The sequence below is a fragment of the Hippopotamus amphibius genome, chromosome 3, assembly GCF_030028045.1.
Source record: "Hippopotamus amphibius kiboko isolate mHipAmp2 chromosome 3, mHipAmp2.hap2, whole genome shotgun sequence".
Classification (NCBI taxonomy): Eukaryota; Metazoa; Chordata; class Mammalia; order Artiodactyla; family Hippopotamidae; genus Hippopotamus; species Hippopotamus amphibius.
In genome coordinates, this window is record NC_080188.1 from 111,141,566 (window position 1) to 111,163,246 (window position 21,681).

The 21,681-nt window shown below is 35.9% G+C and overlaps 2 pseudogenes; both read left to right on the forward strand.

Annotated features, from left to right (window-relative positions):
• The first annotated feature begins 5,489 nt into the window (after nucleotides 1-5,489).
• LOC130848663 (olfactory receptor 8K3-like) lies at nucleotides 5,490-6,613 on the forward strand (annotated as a pseudogene).
• Nucleotides 6,614-16,070: 9,457 nt separating this feature from the next.
• On the forward strand, nucleotides 16,071-17,027 carry LOC130849578 (olfactory receptor 8K3-like; annotated as a pseudogene).
• The last annotated feature ends 4,654 nt before the right edge of the window (nucleotides 17,028-21,681 follow it).

The following is a 21,681-nucleotide window of genomic DNA, read 5'->3' on the forward strand; positions in this document are numbered from 1 at the left end:
AAACAAGAAAGGGTCTGAGAAAATATTTGAAGAGGTTATAGTGGAAAACTTCCCCAACATGGGAAAGGAAATAATTCACCAAGTCCAAGAAGCACACAGAGTCCCATACAGAATAAACCCAAGGAGAAATACACCAAGACACATATTAATCAAACTAACGGCAATTAAACACAAAGAAAAAATATTAAAAGCAGCAAGAGAAAAGCAACAAACAACATATAAGGGAAAATCCATCAGGATAACAGCTGACCTTTCTACAGAAACTCTGCAGGCCAGAAGGGAATGGCAGGATATACTGAAAGTCCTGAAAGAGAGAAACCTACAGCCAAGAATACTCTACCCAGCAAGAATCTCATTCAGATGTGAGGGAGAAATCAAAAGCTTTCCAGACAAGCAAAAGTGAAGAGAATTCAGCACCACCAAACCAGCCTTACAACAAGTGCTAAAGGACCTTCTCTAAATAGGACACACAAGACAAGGAAAACACCTACAAATACAAACCCAAAACAATTAAGAAAATGGGAATTGGAACGCACATGTCAAAATCACTTTAAATGGAAATGGATTAAATGCTCTAACCAAAAGACACAGACTGACTGAATGGATACAAAAACAAGACCCTTCTATATGCTGCCTACAAGAAACCTATTTCAGACCAAGTGACACATATAGACTGAAAGGAAAGGGATGGAAAAAGATATTCCATGCAATGGAAGTCAGAAGAAAGCTGGAGTAGCAATATTCATATCAGACAAATTAGACTTGAAAGTAAAGACTGTTACAAGAAACAAGGAAGGACACTCCATAATGATCAAGGGATCCATTCAAGAAGAACATATCACAATGGTAAATATCTATGCCCCCAACATAGAAGCACCCCCGTACATAAGGCAAATGCTAACAGCTGTAAAAGGGGACATCGACAGTAACACAATAGTAGTGGGAGACTTGAACACCCCACTTACATCAATGGACAGATCATCCAAACAGAAAATAAATAAAGACACAGAACCTTTAAATGACACAATAGACCATCTCGACTTAATGGATATTTATAGAGCATTCCATCAAAAATGACAGGATACACTTTCTTCTCAAGTGCACATGGAACATTTTCCAGGATAGATCACATCTTGGGTCACAAATCAAACCTCGGCAAATTCAGGAAAATTGAAATCATATGAAGCATTTTCTCAGACCACAACGCCATGAGACTAGATATCAATTACAGGAATAAAACTGCAAAAAATACAAACACATGGAGGCTAAACAATTCACGCTTAAACAACCAAGAAATCACTAAAGAAATCAAAGAGGAAATAAAAAAATATCTAGAAACAAATGACAACGAAAACACAACAACCCAAAACCTATGGGACGCAGCAAAAGCAGTTCTAAGAGGGAACTTTATAGCAATACAGTCCTACCTTAAGAAACAAGAAAATGATCAAATAAACAACCTAAGCTTACCCCTAAAACAATTAGAAAAAGAAGAACAAAGAAACCCCAAAGTGAGCAGAAGGAAAGAAATCATAAAGATCAGAGCAGAAATAAATGAAAAAGAAAGGAAGGAAGCCATAGCAAAAATAAATAAAACTAAAAGCTGGTTCTTTGAGAAGATTAACAAAATTGATCAACCATTAGCCAGACTCATCAAGAAAAAAAGGGAGAAGATGCAAATCAACAGAATTAGAAATGAAAAAGGAGAAGTAACAATGGACACCTCAGAAATACAAAAGATCATGAGAGACTACTACAAGCAACTATATGCCAATCAATTGGATAACCTGGAAGAAATGAATAAATTCTTAGAAAAATACAATCTTCCAAGACTGAACCAGGAAGAAATAGAAACTATGAACAGACCAATCACAAGTACGGAAATTGAGGCAGTGATTAAAAATCTCCCAAAACACAAAAGCCCAGGACCAGATGGGTTCACAGGCGAATTCTATCAAACATTTTGAGAAGAGCTAACACCTATCCTTCTCAAATTCTTGCAAAGTATTGCAGAAGGCGGAACACTCCCAAACTCATTCTACGAGGCCACCATCACCCTGATACCAAAACCAGGCAACGATGTCACAAAAAAAGAAAATTACAGGCCATATCACTGATGAATATAGATGCCAAAATCTTCAACAAAATACTAGCTAACAGACTCCAACAGCACATTAAAAAAATCATACACCATGATCAAGTGGGGTTTATCCCTCGGATGCAGGGATTCTTCAATATATGCAGATCAATCAATGTGATACATTATATCAACAAATTGAAGGATAAAAACCACATGATCATCTCAATAGATGCAGAAAAAGTTTTTGACAAAGTTCAACATCCATTTATGATAAAAGCTCTCCAGATAATGGGCATAAAAGGAAATTACCTCAACATAATAAAAGCCATATATGACAAACCAAAAGCCAACATCGTTCTCAATGGGGAAAAACTGGAAGAATTCCCTCTAAGAACAGGAACAAGACAAGGGTGTCCACTCTCACCACTGTTATTCAACATAGTTTTGGAAGTTTTAGCCATAGCAATCAGAGAAGAAAAAGAAATGAAAGGAATACAAATTGGAAAAGAAGAAGTAAAATTGTCACTCTTTGCAGATGACATGATATTATATACAGAAAACCCTAAAGACTCTACCAGAAAACTGCTAGCACTAATTGATGAGTTTAGCAAAGCAGCAGGATATAAAATTAATGCACAGAAATCTCTTGCATTCCTATACACTAACAACGGAAGAGCAGAAAGAGAAATGAAGGAAACTCTCCCATTCACCATTGCAACCAAAAGAATAAAATATCTAGGAATAAACCTGCCTAAGGAGGCAAAAGATCTGTATGCAGAAAACTTTAAGACATTGATGAAAGAAATCAAAGACAACACAAGCAGATGGAGGGACATACCATGTTCCTGGATTGGAAGAATCAACATCGTGAGAATGATTGTACTACCCAAAGCAATTTAGATTCAATGCAATCCTGATCAAATGACCAATGGCATTTTTCACAGAACTAGAGCAAGAAATCTTACGATTTGTATGGAAATGCAAAAGACCCCGAATAGTCAAAGCAATCTTGAGAAGGAAAAATGGAGTTGGTGGAATCAGGCTTCCTGACTTCAAACGATACTACAAGGCCATAGTGATCAAGACAGTATGGTACTGGCACAAAAATAGAAAGGATGATCAATGGAATAGAATAGAGAACTCAGAAGTAAGCCCAAACAAATATGGGCACCTTATCTTTGACAAAGGAGGCACGAAAATACAATGGAAAAAGGACAGCCTGTTCAATAAGTGGTGCTGGGAAAATTGGACAGCTACATGTAAAAGAATGACATTAGAACACTTCCTAACACCATACACAAAAATAAACTCCAAACTGATTAAAGACCTACATGTAAGACCAGACACTATAAAACTCCTAGAGGAAAACATAGGCAGAACACTCTATGACATATATCTAAAGCAAGATCCTTTTTGACCCACCTCCTAGAATCATGGAAATACAATCAAGGATAAACAAATGGGACCTCATGAAACTTAAAAGCTTTTGCACAGCAAAAGAAACCATAAACAAGACTAGACAGCAACCCTCAGAATGGGAATAAATAATTGCCTATGAAACAACGGACAAAGGATTAACCTCCAAAATATACAAGCAGCTCATGAAGCTTAATACCAAAAAAGCAAATAACCCTATCCACAAATGGGCAGAAGACCTTAACAGACTTTTCTCCAAAGAAGACTTACAGATGGCCAACAAACACATGAAAAGATCCTCAACATCACTAATCATCAAAGAAATGCAAGTCAAAGCCAAAATGAGGTATCACCTCATACCAATCAGAATGGCCATCATCACAAAATCTGGAAACAACAAATGTTGGAGAGGGTGTGGAGAAAAGGGAACTCTCCTGCACTGTTGGTGGGCATGTAAGTTGGTACAGCCACTATGGAAAACAATTTGGAGGTTCCTTAAAAAATACAAATGGAACTACCATATGATCCATTAATCCCACTCCTGGGCATATACCCAAAGAAAACCATAATCCCAAACAAACATGTACCATAATGTTTATTGCAGCACTATTTACAATAGCCAGGGCATGGAAGCAACTGAAATGCCCATCAACAAATGAATGGATAAAGAAGATGTGGCATATATATATACAATGGAATATTACTCAGCTATAAAAAGGGATGAGATGGAGCTATATGTAATGAGGTGGATAGACCTAGAGTCTGTCATACAGAGTGAAAGAAGTCAGAAAGAGAAAGACAAATATTGTATGCTAACTCACATATACAGAATCTAAAAATGGTACTGATGAACTCAGTGACAAGAACAAGGATGCAGGTGCAGAGAATGTACTGGAGAACTCGAGGTTTGGGAGGGGACAGAGGGTGAAGGGGAAGCTGAGATGAAGGGAGAGAGTAGCACAGACAAATATATATATACTACCAAGTGTAAAATAGATAGCCAGTGGGAAGTTGTTGTATAACAAAGGGAATCCAACTCAAGGATGGAAGATGCCTTAGAGGACTGGGGTGGGGAGGGTGGGGTGGACTCGAGAGAGAGTGGGGGGGGAGTCAGGGGAGGGAGGGACTATGGGGATATGTGTATAAAAACAGATGATTGAACTTGGTGTCCCCCCAAAAAATAATAAATAAATAAAATTAAAAAAAGAAAAAGAAAAATAGTGTTAATTGTTTCATCCTGTACCAGCTGTAGACTTAAAGGTTCTCACAGGACTGTTTTACAATAAACAATTTTACAAGTTTCCAAAGATTATTAGAATTTGGATTTAATTTTTTATTATGTAATTAATACATGTGTTATTGTAATTTGATAGTGTAATTATATAAAAATCATTATATAATTAAGCACAGAAAAGTTTAACAATCATCTGTAAAATTACCACCAAAACTTTTCACCAATTTTTCACTTTGCTTCCTGTATCTTTGTCTAGATCTCTTTTTATATCTGTCTATATAAGAGTTTGTGAATCTCGGCCCTATGGATATTTTAGGTTTGATAAATCTTTGTTGTTGGGGGTGGAGGTGTTTTCAGTCCTAACATAGTAAGATAAAAAGCAGCATCACTGGACTCTAATCATTAGAAGCCAGTATCGCCCTCCCTCCGCTCCCTCCACTTGTGGCAAACAACATGCCTCAAAAGATAATCAAATGTTCTCTGAGGAACAAATATTCCCCAGCTAAGAACTATTGATCTATTTCTATCTCTAACTCTATCTCTATCATCACTGATTCTCTCTCTCTCTCTCTCTCTCTCTCTCTTTCTATCTATCATTGTTATATATGATTATTGTGACAGCTGGGATTATTTTAAAATATCCCAAATTGGAAACTTGGATTTATCATATCTGTACTAGCTTTGTGTACTGAACACTACAGATGATACTGCATAACAGCTATTAACTATGCTGATGTCTCTATCCAGAATAGGTTTTCTGATAAACCTGGATGGAAAAACATAATGGAACAGTGCTGAGTGAATTCATCCTCATGGGAATCACAGACATCCCTGAGCTGCAGGCTCCATTATTTGGGCTCTTCCTCATCATCTACGTGACCTCAGTGGTGGGCAACTTGGGCATGGTCATCCTCACCAAGGTGGACCCCTGGCTACAAACACCCATGTACTTCTTTCTCAGACACCTAGCTCTCACTGATCTTGGTTATTCCACAACAGTGGGACCTAAAATGTTGATAAGTTTTGTGGTGGATGAAAATAAAATCTCCTGCTATTTTTTTGCCATGCAAGCAGCTTTCTACATTATATTCATTGTTAGTGAACTTTCTATTCTGTCAGCAATGTCCTATGATCGCTATGTGGCCATCCGTAACCCTCTGCTCTACTCAGTCATCATGTCACAAAGGGTCTGTTGGGTGCTGGTGGCAATCCCTTATCTCTATGGCACATTTATGTCTCTTCTAGTTACCATAAAGGTATTTAATTAATCGTTCTGTGGCTACAATGTAGTGAGGCATTTCTACTGTGATTGTGTTTCTTTGTTATCTTTGCTCTGCTCAAATACACATAATATTGAATTGATTATTCTGATTTTTTCAGGTTTTAATTTGTTTTTGTCTCTTCTGACAGTTCTTGTGTCTTACCTGCTCATCTTTGTAGCCATTCTTAGGATGAACTCTGCTGGGGGAAGGCACAAAGCTTTGTGCACTTGTGGATCCGACTTGACAGTGGTCACCGTGTTCTATGGGACTTTACTATTTATGTATTTGCAACCCAAGTCTAGCCATTCCTTTCACACTGATAAAGTCATTTCTATATTTTATACTATCATTATTCCTGTGTTAAATCCCTTGATCTATAGCTTGAGGGACAAAGATGTAAAATATGCTGTGCATACGATATTGAAAAAAAAATGCAATATTTTTCTTAAGTGCATTTTACTATGTAGTCCCTTTGAATTAGATTATGACCTTTCAGCTTTGTTATATGTTCCCTTAGAGGGAAAAGCAAGGATAAATGAATTCAACATATACTTAGAAATTGATTTCTATGCACCAGTCATACTTCTAAGCGCTCTGGATGTATTAGTTAATGAACAATAAATTTCTTGTCCTTCGTGGAGGAAGAGATGAATTATAAACCTAAGAATTAAGTAATTCTTTCATACATTAGAATGGGTTCGATGACTATACACTGTAACCCCAGGCAAAGAGTGTGGGTAAGTTTTGTGGGAGTGAAAAACAGCTGGGACTGGAAGGGAATTAAAATGAACCTGTGTATTATCAACTATCAGAATAAACTTTCCAGTGTCTCTGTATATGTTTGTATGTTAGTATGTTTCTCTGTAAGCATATTCTTTCTGTTTCACCTTCATACATTTCTGTGGGATGTGTTAAAACACACTTGCTTGGTTTCAAGGAGGCTCATTGTATTGTGTTAATTTGAAATAATCAGTCATCTGAATGTACTCAAATGTGTCTTTCCCACGTAGGGATCTTTGTGACCTGCTCTTTTCTCATCAGTACCATTACTTTCACATAGGTGCCCTAGAGAGTCTATTCACTCAACATATTTGGCACTTCAGCTGCCTAGATCATCACAGTATCTAATTTTGACTAAATCACTCCACTTGGATGTATTAATTGGGTTAAATTTCTTGTGGCTTGCCATAGAAGCTTCCTGGATTTCACATTTCTTTTCCCTACCACTTTGATCTTGATTCCTATCTGCTTATTTTTGGTGCATGGGTTGTTACTACTCTTCCTTTTCTCTCTGAAAAGCACGAAAAAATCTTGTTGAAAAGTCATGTTCTAGTTGTTTTTGTCTCCTTGAATATGAGGTCTACTCTATAACAAATTATGGTGCTCCCTCTCTTTCATTTGACTGACTTTCCACAAATTTGATTCAAATGAGTGTGTAGTGTTTTGATTAAATTATGTTTGACTACATCAATTTGATGATCCCACTTGGGGAAGCAAAATGATAAGATTTCATGATTTGAACAGTTCTGTATTTCTAGTGAATGTGTAATAGTGTAGTAATAATGTAATAATTTTGTAAATTTGTCAATTTTTTTGACATACTGCATACTCTCTATATGTTAGGCAGGATGGTAGCCATGAGCAAAGAGAGGCGGCCCCACTGGCTGAATGTCCAATAGTTGCCTAAACCTGCTAAGCTATTTTTGCAACCCCGCCCCAAACATGTCCCCATCAGTGCTCCAAAACGGTCAGGGACCAAAAAAAAAAAAAAAAAATGCCCCACTGGGCGACTGGAGGCACTTTCCTCACTATTGCACATCCACACACCTCATGCTATCATGTCCAAAGATGACCTTTGGCAGCCATTAGGCTCATTAAGTGTTCATAAATACTCTTTGAATACATAGATGTGACTATAGTAGACTGAATTATGGGAAGGGCATGCTCAGCAGAGCCTCTTGTTATATAATGTGCAGCTGTCAATCAAGACTGTCAATCAAAGACCTTGCCTTAAGCCTCTGCAACAGGCAGTGGAGAGAGGCCCTGTGGGCCACCTAAGGCGCTCAGGGATAACACGTACCCTCAGGCACTCAAGCGGGGCTAGATTAAAACCCCTTGGAACCCCAGTAGCAGGGAGGCTGCCAAGGAAACAAACCCAAGAGAGGCCCAACTCTGACACTTTCTGTTTACACCTGAGCCACCAGCGTCCCTCTGCAACAGGCACTTCCAAGCCCGACTGAAACAACAGTGCACCGCTGCTCACTCACTCCCAGGGAAAGGAGCCACTATTGTACCCTCTCCCTCCCCACACACCGATGCTTACAGAGGAACAATAAAGGAAGCTATGCTGGTCACAGAATAATACAGAAAAACCCAAGGTGAGTAGAAGGACACTTACAGCTGAGACTCTAAGGAAACAGAAATATTAGTATCAATCCTATTGAACTGGTCCATTATGATCTTAGTCCTAAGGGATCTACAAGTTTTATAACATAATTTTTTAATGCTATTTTTTATTCTATTTTTATTTTTTTGCCTTTTTATGTACTTCTATTTCTAGCTAAGTTTTTGGTAGTATGGATAATATATCTCTCATACTTTCCTTTCAAACCTATCTTTTATACATTTCTATTCCTTTCTTTTTATTTGCATATTTCCAATCACACTAAGCTATTCTGTTCCCTACATGGGAAAATAATCTAAAAAAAAAAAAAAAAAGAGTACATATATATGTGTGTATAACTGATTAATTTCTCTGTACACCAGAAACTAACATAGCATTGTGAATCAACTATACTACAATAATTTTTTTTAAGAAAAAATAAATAAATAAGTACATTTAATCACATTGGAAAAATATCTCCATGGCTACATCTAGACTGATGTTTGACCAATATGGAGAAAAAATACACATTACAGTTGGGGGGGGGAAAGAAAATTAATCAAGAGTAAAATGTAGAAATTTAATATACACATAAAAATATATCTAACTCACTGGTGAGTATGACTTGTTCCAGGCTACTGATAAACACTCCCCCACCCTTGTTTCTAAGATTTCAAATGCTTCAGGGACAATCAAGAAATTGCTTGGCATCTCCTCAGGGAGAGTCACAGAGGGTGGAAAAATCCATAAATTGTTCTCACCACGCATGTCATGAAGCACATGGGGAAGCTAAGACAGAGATGTCATTACAGGTAAACAATATTTCATGAGGGACCATATTGTACTAGTATTAAAATAGTTTTGGGGACATTTGCAAGATAACATTTTTATTCTATGACAAATCACAGCAAAATATGAGGATGTCTGGTTTATTTCCACATACATCCTTCTATTGGTAATGCAGAAGTAGAATAGGACTGCTCTGCTTCTTCTTCAGATTAATTGTTCAAATATTTTTACAAAAGTTAATAAGCACCTTTCAAATGTCAGTGTCATATTCATATTGTTTATGTAATATTTATGTTTTATATAAATGCTTAGTAATTTGAATAATGAAGGACAAACTGGGACAAGATAGGCTAACTAAAAAGACTTATGAAGCTGCAGATGGTCAGATTGTACTTTGATGTTCTTCAAAATCTTCAGTCAGTTAGTAAAACTAGGCTCATCTTATTTCCTTCTCAAATATATTCCAATAATTAATACATATATAAATCAATCTATAACTGTGAAATGTTTTCTGAAATTTTGATGAACAAAGTGGATGTGTCACCTTATATTGATGTGAAAAAGAATATGGGTCATTAGGAAACTTTTAAGTGCCCAGGTTTATGGTGATAGTACCATCTACAGCATGTTCTCTTTCCAGTGAAATTCTGAAGAAAGCACAGATAGTTTTCCCAAAATGTATAGCCTTAAAAAACAAAGATCAGATAATCAACACAGAGTAAAATATGAAAAGGTAATTTGATCCTGTCCATAGATGTTTTAAGATGGTGAAAGAAAGCTCTAACTTCCCTTATCAGCAGTTAACAATGTAATGTTTTTCTTTAGCCTTTCATCATTGTACCTAAACAAAGCTTATACTGCTTCTTATACCTTTAATTTAAAACTTTTCTTAAGAGTAGCTCAGTATTTCTGAGATAGAAAGGTAAGCACATGTGGATAGGATGTCAAAAAACTCACAACCTTAAAGGAAATGCTTCATGTGAGTGAGATAAATGTGGATTTCTTGTAAAAAATATTTCTACATATAATTTAATGCAATAATGTTGTATTTTTCTATCTGATTTCTTATAGCTTACTAGAAGACTCCAGACATAGATATTTTCCTTGTAACCAGAATCAATTCCCTTTTTCCTCCTTCCTCTCTTTCCCTCTTTCCCTCCCTCCATCCCTCCCTCCCTCCCACTATACCTCCCTTCTTCCCTCATGCCTTCTCCCCCTCACTCCATCTCTTCCTCTTCTTTTCTTTCTTATTCTTTTTTTAACACTGATAGTCACAATTTTGTAAACCATTATTTTTGTTCCCTTATCCTGCCACCCTCATTCTATTCTGAAATATTTCTGTTTTTTATTGTTTTTTTGTTTTGTTTTGTTTTTGTTTGCTTGTTTTTTAAGCTCTTTATTGGAGTATAATTGCTCTACATTCATGTGACAATTTTTGAAGGTACCCCAAAGTGAGAAAGCTATATTTATGCATATATCCCCATGTCTCCTCCCTCCTGCAACTCTCTCTCACCCTTCCTATCCTGGCACTCTAAGTCATCACCCATCATCGAGTTTATCTCCCTAAGTTATGCAGCAACTTTCTATTAGCTATTTTACATGTGGTAGTGTTTATATGTCAATATTACTCTCTCACCTCATCCCAGCTTCCCCTTTGCCCCCTCTCAACCCTGTATCCCCAAGTCCATTCTCTACATCTGCATCTTTATTCTTGCCCTGTTAGATTCCATATATATGACTTAGCATATGATATTTGTTATTCTCTTTCTGGCTTACTTCACTCCATATGACAGTCTGTAGGTCTATCCACTGCATTACAAATAACTCCATTCCATTCCTTTTTATGGCTAATATTCCACTGTATATATGTGCAACACCTTCTTTATCCATTCATCTACTGATGGGCATTTAGGTTGCTTCCATATCCTGGCTATTGTAAATAGTGCTGCAATGAACATTATGGTACATGTTTTTTTGGATTTTGTTTTTCTCTGGGTATATGCCCAGTAGTGGGATTACTGTGTCATATGGTAGTTCCATTTTTAGTTTTTTAAGGAACCTCCAAACTGTTTTCCATAGTGTCTGTACCAACTTACATTTCACAAACAGTACAGGAGGGTTCTTTTTTCTCCACACCCTCTGCAGCATTTATTGTTCCTAGATTTTTTGATAATGGCCATTCTGACCAGTGTGAGGTGATACCTCATTGTGGCTTTGACTTGCATTTCTCTGATGATTAGTGATGTTGAGCATCTTTTCACGTGTTTGTTAGCCATCTGCATGTCTTCTCTGGAAAAAATGTCAATTTAAGTCTTCCACCCATTTATGGATTGGGTTATTTGCTTTTTTTGGATTAAGCTGCATGAGCTGCATGTATATTTTGGAGATTAATCCTTTGTCCATTGCTTCATTGGCAAATATTTTCTCCCATTCTGAGTGTTGTCTTCTTGTCTTCTTTGTGGTTTCTTTCACTGTGCAAAAGCTTTTAAGTTTCATGAGGTCCCATTTGTTTATTTTTGATTTGATTTCCATTATTCTACAGGGTGGGTCAGAAAGGATCCTGCTTTGATTTATGTTGTAGAGTGTTCTGCCTATGTTTTCCTCTAGGCATTTTACAGTGTCTGGCCTTACATTTAGCTCTTTAATCCATTTTGAGTTTCTTTTTTTTTTTTTTTTTTTGGTATGGTGTTAGGCAGTGTTCTAATTTCATTCTTTTACATGTAGCTGTCCAATTTTCCCAGCACCACTTATTGAAGAGGCTGTATATTCTTGCCTCCTCTGTCAAAGAAAGATAACATGCCCATATGTGCATGGGATTACCTCTGGGCTCCCTATTGTGTTCCACTGATCTATATTTCTGTTTTTGTGCCAGTACCATAGTGCCTTAATCACTGTGACCTTGTAGTATAGTTTGAAGCCAGGAAGCCTAATGACACCAACTCCATCTTTCCAAAGATTGCTTTGGCTATTCAGGATCTTTTGCATTTCCATACAAATTGCAAGATTTCTTGTTCTAGTTTTGTGAAAAATGCTGTTGGTAATTTGATAGGGATTGCATTGAATCTGTAAATTTCTTTGGGTAGTACAGTCATTTTCACGATGTTGATTCTTCCAGTCCAAAAACATGTGAAATCTTTCCATCTGTTTGTATCATCTTTAATTTATTTTGTCAGTGTCTTATAGTTTTCTGCATACAGGTCTCTTGCCTCCTTAGGCAGGTTTATTCCTAGGTATTTTTTTTTTCTTTTTTTTGCAATGGTAAATGGGAGTATTTCCTTAATTTCTCTTTCTGCTATTTCATTGTTAGTATATAGGAATGCAAGGGATTTATGTGTATTAATTTTGTATCCTTCTACTTTACTAAATTCATTGATTAGTGCTAGCAGTTTTCTAGTAGATTCTTTAGGGTTTTCTATCATGTCACCTGCAAAGAATGACAATTTTACATCTTTTCCAATTTGAATCCCTTTTATTTCATTTTCTTCTCTCATTGCTGTGGCTAAAACTAGCTAACAGTATCCAACAGCACATTGAAAAGCTCATACACTATAATCAAGTGGGGTTTATCCCTGGAATGCAAGGATTCTTCAATATAGGCAAATCAATAAATGTTACATCATATTAACAAATTGAAGGATGAAAACCATATGATCATCTCAATAGATGCAGATAAAACTTTTCACAAAATTCAACATCCATTTATGACAAAAACTCTCCAGAAAAGAGGCATAGAAGGAAATTTCCTCAACATAATAAAAACCTAATATGACAAACCAACCACCAAGATCATTCTCAATGGTGAAAAACTGAAAGCATTCCCTTTAAGAACTGGAAGAAGACAAGGATGCCCACTCTCAGCATTATTATTTAACATATTTTTAGTATATTTTGTGTGTTTGCTCATTTGTTTTTTTATGTAAACACATTGTTTTTATTACTCAGTATTACTGACTTGTGGCTAATATTTTTTTTTTAATTTTTATTGTGTTATAGTTGGTTTGCAATGTTGTATTAGTTTCTGATGGACAGCAACGTAAGTCAGTTGCACATATATATATAGCCACTCTTTTTTAGATTCTTTTCTCAAATAGGCCATTACAGAGTATTGAGTGGAGTCCCCTGTGCTATACGATAGATAGGTTCTTATTAGTTATCCATTTTGTATATATGAGAGTGAATCAAAAATTATCCACCCTCCCATTATATTAAAGCTTCCATAAATTCTACATCCAGAGAGCAGATAATTTTTGATTCACCATCGTAGTATTGTGCATATGTCAATCCCAATTTCTCAATTTATACCTCATCCCCTTTACCCCCCAGTAACCATAAGATTATTTTCTACATCTGTAACTCTATTTCTGTTTTGTAGAAAATTTCATTTGTAGCCTTTTCTTAGTTTCCACATATAAGCAATATCATATATTTGTCTTTCTTTGTCTCACTTACTTCCCTCAGTTTAACAATCTCTAGGAAGAGGAAATAGGAGGGGACTCACACCCCTGTGGTGGGGGGAGCTGAGGGAGAGGGGAGGTTACCACACTTGGAGAGGCTCCCTCACCAGCAGTAAGGTACTCTAAAATAGAGGAGGGGGACTTCTGGGGCTATTGGAATAAAGTGTAGTGGCCAGTCTGTAGGAGGAAGGACAGATCTAGACTTGCAAGAAAGATTGTGCTACAGCCCTCTGCACCCCAGCCTGAGATGGTTGTCAGCCATCTCAATGGGGGCTGGGTGCTGAAGCCTGAGGTTTGGAGAGCAGACCTATGGGAGAACTGCTGTTGGCTACACAGAGATGGCCTGAAGGGAAGGGAGTGAGAAGCTTAGCTGCAAGGAGACAGCCTGAGGGGATGGGAATGAGGTACTCCACAGCCTGGAGTGCTCCTGGAAGAAGCATGGATTGCTTTGGTATATATTTTAATTAACACTTCATTAGGGATATTTATATATATTTTTACTTCATTATACCTGTGTTTGTCTACATTATAAGCTGTTTCATATTACGGAGGAGCTCTTTGTGGTCTTAATGTTCAGACAGACTTAAAATACTTCCCCACATCTGCATACATATATCTATGCCTATCTATTAAATTGTGTAGTTTATCTTGCCAGTATGCTGTTGTGTTCTTTGGTAACCTCGAAACATTTTTTTTTTTTCTCAGCAGTGAATCCCTTTGTCCAAAGGGAATTTTTATAAAACTTCATTATATTAAACCAATTCCAGTGGTCGCATTTTCTCCCAATTGCTCACTTTCCTCAAACTATCTTAGATTCTTCCAAGACAATACATACTTGATGTGTTATACATAATTTAGTATATGCCAGTTATAATGACAATATGTCTAGAGAGGAGGAAATATTTGGATTTTAAATTTTCATTAAATATTTTAAGTAAGATAGAAATTAGTTATTCAAAAGAACAGCATATTAATGGTCCATTTTTAATCAAGGAGTTGAGAGATGCAAGGGCAATGGCTAGAAAAAATCACCTGGATAATGTATTACTTGATCTTTTCATCATCATAATCCTGCAAAGAAATTGTCACACAAAAGTAATATACATGGGTGAGACAAAAATTATCCCCAGTATGGATATAGAATTTATAGGCATTTTACTATAACCAGAGTGCGGATATTTTTTGACTCACCCTCACATACAAGAATTTGTAAGGATAATCAATTGTAGACACCACAGTGCCTCCAAACAAACAAAACTAAACACACTAAGAACCCATTAGTACATGATATTTAAGTACATATTTGTACTGAATACATGTAACAAATAATGATACATATTTCCCAGTACCATTAACACACTTAAACACTTAATTCTCATTTATCTTCCCAGAAATTCTGCCAAAAGGAAGAGTTGATTTTTCTGATTTGGAAAAAAAGAGTAAGATCATTTATAGCATTTGTTCACAGTACTCCTTTACATATACCACAATTGAAGGTGCAGCAGACTCTGTCAACCTATATCTATTTCCTGGGATATTTCCCAAGATAAAGACAAATAATCTCTACTATGAATCTGTCAGAGTTTCCTATTTCAGTCCTATTACTGTCCTATATCAGTCAAGAGTGTTAATTGTTTCAAGCTGTACCACCTGTAGGGATAAACTTCCTCACAGGACCATTTTACAATAACTGTTTTTAAATGTTTCCACAGATTATTAGAATTTGGGTATAATTTTTTACTATGTAATTAATATGTATTATGTGATTATAAATTGGTAAGGTAATTATGTAGTTGTCATTATATAAATAAAACAGAGAAAAGCTGAATAATCATCTGTGAAATTAACATCTAAAACTTTTACCATTTACTTTCACTTTTAATATCTATATCAATAACTATATATATATATTTACATAAATCTGTAAATATAAAAGTTTTTGAATCTTGGCAGATATTTTAGGTTTGATAAATCTTCATTCTTGTTGCAGGATGGGGGAGGGGGTGGGCCCATTCCTAATGTAGGAAGATCAATATTAGCATCACTGGATGACAGTTACAACCTCCTTCCACTCTCTCCACTTGTGGCAAGAAAAATTCTACAAAAGATTATCAAATGTACTTTGGGGAACAAATCTTCCCCAACCAAAAAATCATGGATGTATTTCTCTCTCCAAGCCTATTTCTATCATCACTACTTTATCTATCATCTATCTATCTATCTATCATCTATCTATCTATCTATCTATCTATCATCTATCTATCAATCTAATCATTGATCATCTATCATTGTTATATATGTATATTGTAGTAGGTGGGATTATTTTAAAATACCTCAATTAAAAATTTGGATTTATCATATTTGTACTAGCTTTGTGTACTGAAACACTACCAGATGATACTCCATGACAGCTATTGACTATGCTGATGTCTCTCTCTGGAACAGGTTTTCTGATAAACCTGGATGGGAAAACATAATCTAGCAGGTCTGAATGAATTCATCCTCATGGGATTCACAGAACGCCCTGAGCTGCAGGCTCCATTATTTGGGCTCTTCCTCATCATGTATGTGATCTCCGTGGTGGGCAACTTGGGCATGGTCATCCTCACCAAGGTGGACTCCAGGCTTCAAACACCCATGTACTTCTTTCTCAGAAACCTGGCTTTCACTGATCTCGGTTATTCAACAACGGTGGGACCCAAAATGTTAGTAGGTTTTATTGTGGATGAAAATAAAATCTCCTATTATTTTTGTGCCATGTAAGGAGCTTTGTACATTTTATTCATGATTAGTGAATATTTTATTTTGTCAGCAATGTCCTATGACCGCTATGTGGCCATCTGTAACCCTCTGCTCTACCCTGTAATCATGTCACAAAGAGTGTGTTGGGTGCTGGTGGTAATCCCTTATCTCTATGGCACATTTGTGTCACTTTTCATCACTGTAAAGATATTTAATTCATCCTTCTGTGGCTATAATGTCGTGAGTCATTTCTACTGTGACTGCCTTTCCTTGTTATCTTTGCTCTGCTCGAATACACAAGATATTGAATTGATAATTCTAATGTTCTCAGTTTTTAATTTGTTTTTGTCTCTTCTGACAGTTCTTGTGTCTTACCTGCTCATCCTTGTAGCCATTCTCAGAATGAACTCTGCTGGGGGAAGGCACAAAGCTTTGTCCACTTGTGGATCCCACCTGACAGTGGTCACCATGTTCTATGGGACTTTACTATTTATTTATGTATTTGCAACCCAAGTCCAGTCATTCCTTTCACACTGATAAAGTGACTTCAATATTTTATATTCTCATTAACCCTATGTTAAACCCCTTGATCTATAGCTTAAGGAACAAAGATGTAAAATATGCTGTTTATAGTATATGAAGAAAAATACACAATATCTTTTCTTAAGTGCATTTTACTATGTGATTCCTTTGATTTAGGTTATGAACTTTCAACTTGGTTGTGTGTTCCCTTAGAGGGAAAAGCAAGGATAAATGAATTCAACATATATTTAGAAATTGATTTCTATGCCTCAGTCATATCTCTAAGCCCTCTGAATATATTTTATGAATAAATATCTTATCCTTCATTGAGGGGAAGAGATGAATTATAAACACAAGAATTAGATAATCCTTTGGTACAGTAGAATGGGTTATGGGAATATACTCTATAACACTAGGCAAACAATGTGAGTAGCAATCTTAAAAAAAAATGGTACTGATTAACCCAGTGACAGGACAAGAATAAAGATGCAGATGTACAGAACAGACTTGAGGACACAGGGTGAGGGGTGGGGTAAATGGGAAGCTGGGACTAAGTGAGAGAGTAGCATTGACATATATACACTACCAAATGTAAAATAGAGAGCTCATAGGAAGTTCCTGCATAACATAGGGAGATAAACTCCATGATGGGTGATGACTTAGAGGGCAAGGATGAGGAGGGTGGGAGGGAATCATGAGAGGGAGGGGATATGGGGATATATGTATTAATACAGCTGATTAACTTTGGTGTACCTAAAATTGTCACAAAGGTGTAAAGCAATTATATTCCAATAAAGAGCTTTAAAAATATATGTGAGTATGCTCTCTTGGATTGAAAAACAGCTGGCATTAGAAAGGAATCAAAATGACTCGTGTTATTATCAACTATCTGAATAAACTTTCCAGTGTCTTTGTATTTGTGTGTATGTTTGTATGTTTTTCTGTAAGCATATTCTTTCTGTTTAGCCTTCATACATTTCTATGGGATGTGTTAAAAACATACTTGATTGTAGTTTCAAGGAGGCTCAGTGTAGTGTCTTAATTTAAAATAATCAGTCATCTGAATTTGCTCAACTGCCTCTTGTCCATATGGAGATCTTTGTGTGCTGCTCTTTTCTCATCAATACCATTACTTTCACACATGTGCTCTAGAGAGTCTTTTCACTCAACATACTGGGCACTTCAGCTGCCCAGGTCAACACAACATCTCATTTTGGCTAAATCACTCCACTTGTCTATAATAATGGATGTATCAATGGAGTTAAGTATGTTGTGGTTTGTCATAGTAGCTTCCTGGATTTCACATTTTTTTTTCCTACCACCTTGATCTTGATCCCTAACTGCTTACTTTTCATAAATGGGTTGTTACTACTCTTCGTTCTCTTGCTGAAAAACATGAACAAGTCTTGTTGAAAAGTCATATTCTAGTTGTTTTTGTCTCCTTGCATATGAGGTCTACTCTATGATAAATTATGGTGCTGCCTCTCTTTCATTTGGCTGACTTTCCACAAATTTGGTTCAAATGAGTGTGTACTATGTTTTGATTAAAGTACGTTGTTTGACTACATCAATTTGAAGATCCTACTTGGAGAAAGCAAAGTGAGATGATTCCAAGATTTGGACAGTGTTATATTTCTAGTTAACATGTAATGTAATACATAGTACTTTATAAAATGTCATGTTTTTTATAAATACTTCATGCAAAACTCCCCTTTAATTACAATATTTTTGTTTATTTTATAGTTTTTAACATTCATTAGATTTGTGTACATCCTAAAAATACTGGACTATTTCCTGAGTCCACATCATGGAATAAAATAATCTATGAAGCTACTAAAATTTGAATAAAAATAATTTGTAAGAACATATAGTCATGTGAGGTTAAATATTACTGGTAATTTTATAGTTTATTTTTAATTCTTAAGAATAATTAAATACCTAAATATGAACTATGCATATATAAATATTAAAAATGTTTCTCAGATTATGTATATTAGACAGACATACACTGAAATACTAATAACAGATGGATTTCAGAAGACAAACTGAGAATAAACATAATCTAATATCCCACTTCTAAAATAAATATTGGAATATCTTTGATTATCCCTCAGATTATGCATGAAAAAAATATTGAGAGTTACAGATTTTGTTAATATATTTCATTCTTTTAAAAATTAGTTTCTCTTTCATTATTAAGTAGATATGTTTATATCAGAAAGTATTATATTTTTCATAGAATATAAAAATGTAAAACTCAGGAACTGCAACATAATATAAAAAGTTGCTCAGCCATGCTTTATTTTTTTCTTTCTTCTTTTAAAAGCTCTTTATTAGAATATGGTTGGAGAAGACGCTTAATATGATTTCAATTTTCTTGAATTTACTGATATTGATTTGTGACCCAAGATGTGATCTATCCTGGAGAATGTTCCATGTGCACTAGAGAAGAAAGTGTATTCTGGAGTTTTTGCATAGACTGTGTTATAAATATCTATTAAGTCTAGATGTTCTAATGTGTCATTTAAAGCTTGTGTGTCCTTATTTACTTTCTGTTTGAATGATCTGTCCATTGGTGTAAGTGGGGTGTTCAAGTCTCCTGCTATTATTGTGTTATTGTTGACTTTCCCTTTTATGGCTGTTAGCATTTGCCCTAAGTATTGAGGTGCTCCTATGTTGGGCACATAGCTATTTACAGTTGTTATATCTTCTTCTTGGATGGATCCCTTGATCATGATGTAGTGTCCTTCCTTGTCTCTTATAATACTTTTTACTTTAAGGTCTAATTTGTCTGATATGAGTATTACTACTCCAGCTTTCTTTTGATTTCCATTTGCATGGAATATCTTTTTCCAACCCCTTACTTTCAGTCTGTATGTGTCCCTAGGTCTGAAGTGGGTTTCTAGTAGACAGCATATATAAGGGTCTTGCTTTTGTATCCATTCAGCCAGTCTGTGTCTTTTGGTTGGAGCTTTTAATACATTTATCTTTAAGGTAATTTTTGACGTGTATGTTCCTATTACCATTTTCTTAATTGTTTTCTCAGTGTTTTTGTAGGTCTTTTCCTTCTTTTGTGTTTACTGCCTAGAGGAGTTTCTTTAGCTTGTGTTTCCTAGAGGTTCCTGTTAGCATTTGTTATAAGGATTGTTTGTGGTGCTGAATTCTCTTAACTTTTACTTGTCTGCAAAGCTTTTGATTTCTCCATCAAACTTGAATGAGATTCTTGCTGGGTAGAGTATTCTTAGCTGTAGCTTTTTTTCTTTCAAGACTTTCAGTATATGCTGCCACTCCTTTCTGGCCTACAGAGTTTCTACAGAAAGATCAGCTGTTATCCTTATGGGCTTTCCCTTATATGTTATTTGTTGCTTTTCTCTTGCTGCTTTTAATATTTTTTCTTTGTGTTTATTTTCATTAGTTTGATTAATATGTGTCTCAGTGTGTTTCTCCTTGGGTTTATTCTGTATGGGACTCTCTGCATTTCTTGGACTTGGTTTACTATTTCCTTTCCCATGTGAGGGAAGTTTTCCACCATAATCTCCTCAAATATTTTCTCAGACTGTTTCTTTTTTCTTCTTCTTCTGGGATACCTATGATTCAACTGTTAGTGCACTTAATGTTATCCCTGAGGTCTCTGAGACTGTCTTCCATTCTTTCTATTATTTTTTTCTTTTTCCTGCTCTGTGGCATTTATTCCCCCATTCTATCTTCCAACTCACATTCTCGTTCCTCTGCCTCAGTTATTCTACTGTTTATACCATCTAGAGTATTTTTAATTTCAGTTATTGTGTTGTTCGTTACTGTTTCTTTGTTCTTTAGTTCTTCTAGGTCCTAATTAAATGTTTCCTGCATTTTCTCTAATTTGTTTTTGAGATTTTGGATCATCATTACTCTGAATTCTTTTTCAGGAAATTTTCCAATTTCTTCTTCATTTATTAGATCTTGTGGATTTTTATCTTGCTCCTTTGACTGCAAGGTGTTTCTTTGTTTTGTCATTTTGTCTAATTTATCATATTTGCTGCCTTCTTTCCATATTCTGCTTAGTAGAAATTCCTCTTATCTCTGTTTTGTTTGGCTTGAGGTGTCAAGCACTGGAGCTTGCTGGCCTTTGATTGGGTTTGGAGCTTGTTGTTGAGAGTGAGAACTATGAGGGAGCACTTGTTGATTAATATTCCATGGGGTCAGGAGTTCTTTGGTGGTCCAATGTCCTAGGTTCCACTCTGCTGTCTCAGAGGTATAGGTTTGGCCCCCAGCTGGGACACCAATACCCTTGAAGCTGCACAGCACAGAGAAAAAGGAGGTAGAGCAAAGAAAGAAAGGAAGAGAAAAGGGAAGAAATGGAGAGGACAGACAGATCCCCAATGTTGGTGGTCAAAGCAACTCTAATCAGTCCAAGTGACACAAGGAGATGTGTACACTTGAACTTGTAGAAAGAGACTAGGAAAAGAGATCAATGAGAAGAGAAAATGGGAGAGCAAAGAAAAGAAATGAGAGAGTACTCATACCAATTACAAGCAAATCTGTATACACATACATACAGTAAGTATTTAACTAAAAATTACCTAAAACCAGAAATAAAATAAGTATACCAAAATGTCCTCTAATATTTCTAGGTTTGGATCTACCCCTGCTGTGGGGAGTTCAGACTGTGATCTTGCATTAGTCTTGTGTGTATGTGTCCACACATTCCCCAGTTGCCCCCTATGTCTGCAGTCTCTACTGTAGAAACACTCATATATTAAGGTGATCCACAGATGCAGGGTCTATCAAGCCTATTGTGGGTATTAAATCTGCTCCTCCTG